Here is a 6,213-nt window from a genome sequence, read left to right as displayed (position 1 = left end):
AGAGCTAGCTAGCTCTGGAAAAACTTAAGAGACCACTTAAAATGATTAGTTTCTCTGAATTTGCTCTTTATTTGTATATGTATGAGTAAAATGAACATTGTTCTTTTACTCTATGAACTATTGACAACAAGTCTCTGAAGTTTAAAGCAAAAATTTTGTTGCTTATTTACAGAAAATAATGCAAAAGATGCAGTGCTGTCAGACCTCAATAATACAAAGAAAACAAGTTCATATTCTTTAAGAAACAACAAAACTATTGTTTTAACTCAGGAAGAGTTCAGAAATCAATGTTTGGTGGAACAACCAGGAGGTTTTCAGTGTGCAGTGGGCTCTTCATTTTTTTTAACAGAGCTGCATATTTATAGAAATTAAATGCAGATTGATACTGCCCCGTTTGCAAATCTCCATCTTTCCCATGTTCTCATGTATCACTGAATTGTTTTAAATAAGGATTTCACACATGCAGATCAGACCACATGTCTTATCTCCATCCTCTCACATCTGCTGCTTTATTTTTCTGTCTTATTTCTTCTTCTCCGCTTCAACCTGTGTGGACGGTGGGGTCCAAGCCGAGCTGCTTCTCGGCAGCTTTAATCGTTTCTCATCCCCGCTGCCTTGCATACTCCCCCCTGTGTTAAGCACTCCACACTGACTCAGCATGCATGTGAGAGGGAGAGGGGTGGGGATGGGTGGATAGGAGCATGCTAATAGGCTGAGCTTCTCCGCTGGTTGACGAGGTGAGGAAGGAGAGGAGAGGAGGGGGGTTCTGGATGTGCTGGTCGGACAGGTCTCCACCGGCTGCCTTTGCTGGGAAGGAGAGGAAGATGAGAGGGAAGGAAGGAGGAATGACAGAACGGATGAGGCTAAGTAAGCCATGTGGGAGGTGTAAATCTCATACGGACTGGGCGGCTGCAAGAGGAGGAGAGGTGAGTGTGAGACTGAAACGGGACCTGCAGGAGGAATGCAGCGAGGTGGGAGAAATCTGAGCGCCTGTAGTGGAAACGTAGCAGCGAGCGTCTCTGGTTTGTGCTGACACCGCAGAGGGAGCGCACAACAACCTGAGACAGCTGACAACTGTGCACCATCACACACATGATCCAGATGTGTGTGTGTGTGTGTGTGTGTGTGTGTGTCACTTTATGACACACGCAGACCCCCCCCCTCCCCCGAGTCCCGCACGCGAAGTAAGGAAGCTCTCAGTGTTGGTTTGTGTGGGTGGGTGTGATTTTATGTTTTTCAGAAGCAGAAGTGACATCATAACATGTGAGAGAAAGTGTGAGAACAGTCAAGTATATTTCTATATGATCAGTTTTAGAAGACCTGTCAGTGTCAGCGTCTCATGCTGATCCCTTCCACCCTCACCACCTACTCAAACTCAGTCACTACTGTAGAAGTCAGTAGAGAATGCAAAGTGAAACATGCATAATGTGATGCTTTGATTCAGCTTTTACTTTGAAGGCGACTGGTGTCGTTTCTCTGATTGGGCAGCTACATCAGCCCAGCGGCACGTCTCGCTAAAACGAGACACTAATACAGAGTGTAGAAGTTTTTAATAATGATAATAGTAATATTTTCTAATAATAACTTCTTCTAAGGCAGAGCGGCGTCATAGCTCATCATCACAGTATCGATTTGAGCATTAATAACGTTGCAATATTTCCGACTCTCAGGGATCCTCGCTTTGCATGCTAAGAGGAAATTCAGCTCATTGAATGCAAAAGATACTGAAGGATACAGTATCAAAAACAATCACCTTCTAATCCACATTCCTATAATCAATATGCTGCAGCCAAACAAAAAACGGTTGTCTCTAAGGATAACGCAGTTCATTAACATGATCAGTGCAAGTGTACAGGGAATTCCTCCTTTTTCTTTTAACAATTATTTTACTTGAATACAGTTATTTTGATTAAAATAATATGAAGTTTCAGGTGTAAATATTCAGCTACAATGACAGCTGTCACTAGCAGCCAATATAAATCATTTTTTATTATTTTTTTAGATTAATTTAGGACCAGTGATCTTTCAACAACAGTCATAGTTACTCGTTCGGCCTTTGGGGAAAGTTAATTTCTCATTCCTTGCTTAGAGACTCCCAAATCTCTAAGTGCTGTTAAAATTTTAACCTCGCTTCTGTAACTCAGCTATGAGGAAAAAACAGACATTTTTAGACAACGACAATCAAATTCAAACAAATCTGATCAAATCCAGACCGAGTCATGCTGATAACTCTTTAACTGGAATAATAAACTCATAGGTAAACAATTTAAAGCCACGGAGGATGACCTAAAGAAATGCAGGCCAGTGTAGCTGCTTCATCAACTGTGGATGAAAAATTGAGGTAAAATATGATTTATTTTGGTACTAATTTGTCAGTTTTTATTATTGCAGAACTCACTGATTGTGTGTTTTAGTATTTCTGAGAAGCAGGTTTCCGTCGGGACTGAAGGAGTGGGATGTCAACTCTGCTCTCAGCAGTCCTGCTAATCCTGGTTCTGGTTGGTTCCAGCTGAACCACAACATGGACCGAGAGGTTTTGTGCTTCACGGGCTTTTTTTTTTGACTAAGTGGAAAGTGCAGATATACTTTGTAGATTTGATTTTTGCCTGGCCTGTTTGCTGGCTGATGAGAAATGATCCGGTGATTGCAGGATTAATCCTGTTGCGCTCTGGGTGCACGTTTAATCCACCAACTTTGTCTGAGTTAAGGTTCAGCAGTGCAACAGGTGGCCATGGCCAGACGTGTCCTCGCTTCACAGGCACATGTAGGTGTTTGATTATTGAGAAGGACAAAAAGAATAAACTTAACCGAAGTGCAAACTAGTTATTTCATAAATACAACTCAGCACATAAGCTGCCTTAAACAGTTGCTATCGTACCAAAAGTTGCCAACACTTCTACAGCATCACTGCAATGAAAAAGCCGACAGACCATTGATTTGTAATGGCAGGAGTCCAATGGATTCAGACCAGAGAGGAAGTTGTTTCGGACCCGATCCACACCTTGTTTTTAGGTTAGTGGAGGCTTTTAGCAGACAGCCATGTGGGAGAGACCACAGACACCAGTAGGCATCATTAATAACGACGTTCAAAGAAAAAAATGCTAGTTTTATGAAACAGAAGAAGCAACCTTTTATACGTTCTGCTGCCCTTTCGTATTGGGAAAAACACATGAAACGTGTTATGTTTCATGTCGTATCAAAACAAAAAGCAAGAAAGCAAACATTAGCCTAGCATTGCAACAGCAATCAACCTCAGCAAAAACCCTTAGCAGAGTGAGGTTCATCAGTTTACTGAGGACTTTTCGCAGCCTATTAGCCACAAAAACATTATTTTTTAAAATTTCACATAATAAACCCTTTTATATTAAAGTACCTGTAGATAACTGAGAGATAAATTCACATACTTTAGATTAATCCAAATAAATGTGGGTTATTTATCTATTTAACTGTTTAAATATTATACATTAACCAGATGATTCTATACTTTCAGTATTAAAATGTTTTTAATTTGTAAGACGCTGAAATCTTTGATTTAAAAATGGATAAAAATTTTTTAAAAAAAACAAAACAAAAAAATGAAAACTAGGATTTGGCCATTTTACACAATAGATTGCTGTGTATGACTGTCTCCCACATGTATGAAAGCTGGCTTATTTGTCATAAAAAATAATGAATTTGATCCTTGATTCTAATTTCGTATAGAAATAGTGAGCACAATGTGCCTGAGCGTCAAAAGTTAGAACAGCTCATTCATAAAACACTTGGAGACAAAAAAGTTAAATTTCTTTTACTTGAAAGTTTGGGATAATAAATCAAATAGTGATGTTATTTTGTTATTAATTTATCCTCATCAATATAAAGCTGTGTCCCGTCTCTTATTATTGCATCTTCTCACTAACAGCCCATAGGAAGGAGGACATTAAGAGCGATAACCAGCCGTAATTATCACCTGAGTGTGTTAATCCTGAGGAGTTTAGTGTCTTTCAGCTCACAGCTTTGGCTTCATTACCTCTTTGAATCTATTGAGCCCAGTCGGGGTGCAGTGAGGCAAACCGAGCTCTGATTTGAGTTCTGGTCCGCTCTTCTTCACAGGGTTACTGTACTTAAGTCACACTGGAGGGTTTTTGAGCATGAACAGTCTGTTTAAGGTTATATTATGGTATCTAAATTGGATTTACATCCAGGTTTGGACTGAGTCATTCCAAAGCTTTTGTTACAGATTCAGATTTGGATTTGTTTTTGTACTCTGGATCATTCCTGAAGCTGATGGCCGGACTTCCTGCAGCAGCATTTTCTAACAGTGGGGAGGAGCTGGTGGGTAAACGCAGCAAGTTGAAGCAGCAAATGAACCTCAGACCATCACCACCACCATCATATTTAGTTATTGGTTTAATTTGACGTTGTTAAAGGTAACGCTGGTAAAATTTGGAGTACTTCCAGTTCACAAAATATTTCCCCAGAAAGAACTTGCTTTTTGACAAATATGAGACGAGATAAAATGACATTTATTAAGCTCTCATAAATGCCATTTTTTTGCCCCATCTCTGTCTAATTACTGAACAATGAACACAAGTCTGCACTGAATTGAGTGAGATCTGCAGGGCTTTGGACGCTCTGGGCTCTTTTGTGACCTTGTGGGTTGTTGATGTGGTCTTGGGGTAATTTTGGTCGCCTATTCCTGGAAAGGTTCAGCACTGTTCCATGTTTCCACCATAATGGTTCTCACTGCAGCTCAATAAAGTCATAAAGCTTTAGAAACGGTTTTGGAACCCTTTCCAGGCTGGTAGGCGTCGATGGCTTTGTTCCCGATCATTTCTTGGGTTTCTTTAGATCGAGACATGATGTTCGGCTGTTTGAAATCTTTTAGCAATGTTGCTTTTTTTTTGCACTTAATTAATAAAAAAACAGTTATTTGACAGCTAGTTTGTGGATTTTCTATGATTGGCTGGGTGTTTAAATTTGTGTGATTATATAAAACACCAAAGTGTGGGGATAAAATCAGCGTTTGGTTGACAATTATAGTTGGCAAAATTTGCCTAACAGCTGTTTAAGACGGACTTTTCTCACTTATTTAAATTACAACCCATGAAAAGTCAAGATGTTCACTTATAGACTGATGTGCTAAACAGACTGAATATTTCAATGATTGCTCAGCCATTATCCTCAGATCCTCTGTTTGTGTTCAGTTCTTCATTCAGTGAGTCACAGTAGTGAGTGGAGGAGTCTGAAGGCAGCAAGGTCATGGCGTTTGTGGTGTTGATTGAATATCTTTCTCCTTTTATTTCCATCAATAAGCCTCTCTGGATCATTCTCCGTACTCGGTCACACCTCCTGTTGCCTCTGCGTGACTCACAGGACTCATGGCTTTTGTGTGATCGTGTCTTTGAAGGCACCATGACGAGGAGACACCAAGTCCCTTTAAAACTAGCCTTTCTTGTTCCTGCCAGTCTGCTTAAGCTGCTGCTTGGGTAATTGTAATGCAGCACCCGAAAAGTGGATGTGGAGTTTGAACTGGAGGTGTGTTTTCATCAGATTTTTTTTTTTTTTTTGAGAAGTCAATCGGTGCTCCTACTGGAGTAATATAATGATTTGTCAGGCTAATGCAAACCCGTTGATGTCCGTTGTTATCCATGCGGTTAACGTAAGCCTTCTTGATCTCCTCAGCACTTTAATGCAGAACTTCTCATGTTGCTGAAAATGTAGAGCACCATGCAGCCAAGCTGAGAGCTAATATTAGCACAGGCCCCCAGCCGCACAACATCACGTCAAGGGAGCTAATATTAGAGATGCATTTGTTGCCTCGGGTTTAATTACCTGTGTGATACGTCTCATAGACACGTACGCCAAGGACCCAAGGAGTTTATCCTCACGTGTGTGTGTGTGTCCTTTTGTGTCTCAGGGGGAAGACAAGAGGATGAGTCATCAGTGTTGAGCAGCTGTGACTTTTTGTTTATTCAAGGTTAGATGAGGGACTTTTTTTTTTTTATTTCAGGTACGTCTCCCACTGGGCCTGTCTCTGCTGATAAAGTGCTGTAACACTGACATGTTGGCCAGATGTGACACCTTATTTGTCCAAAATAGAGCGTCGTGGTTCATTAAACCTGCTGGGGTTATAGAAGGCCACATAAAGAGCTTTTTGGTTTGCAGCAACATGCAACCAAATTTTCCACTGGGTCTTTTTAACGGTGGGAAGGAAAGTGTAAGTGTAACAGA

At 40.5% G+C, this 6,213-nt stretch overlaps 1 protein-coding gene across 5 annotated transcripts in view; it reads left to right on the top strand.

Annotated features, from left to right (window-relative positions):
• The window catches only part of LOC106960918 (PH and SEC7 domain-containing protein 1-like), a 97,491-nt gene that overhangs the window by 15,036 nt on the left and 76,242 nt on the right, over positions 1–6,213 (top strand). Inside the window, exon 1 of one of the 5 annotated variants that reach the window (XM_015054311.1) lies at positions 751–926. The exons of the other annotated variants lie outside the window; for them this stretch is intronic. The gene's annotated coding sequence lies outside the window, so the exon portion shown is untranslated. Of the gene's footprint in view, positions 1–750; positions 927–6,213 lie in introns of those variants that run through there. 5 annotated transcript variants of the gene reach the window in all.

This window comes from Poecilia latipinna, unplaced genomic scaffold (genome assembly GCF_001443285.1).
Source record: "Poecilia latipinna isolate Pla-1442-1.1 unplaced genomic scaffold, P_latipinna-1.0 Scaffold1242, whole genome shotgun sequence".
Taxonomy (NCBI): Eukaryota; Metazoa; Chordata; class Actinopteri; order Cyprinodontiformes; family Poeciliidae; genus Poecilia; species Poecilia latipinna.
Note: the sequence above shows the minus strand (reverse complement) of the source record. Positions and strands in the feature narration are given on the sequence as shown.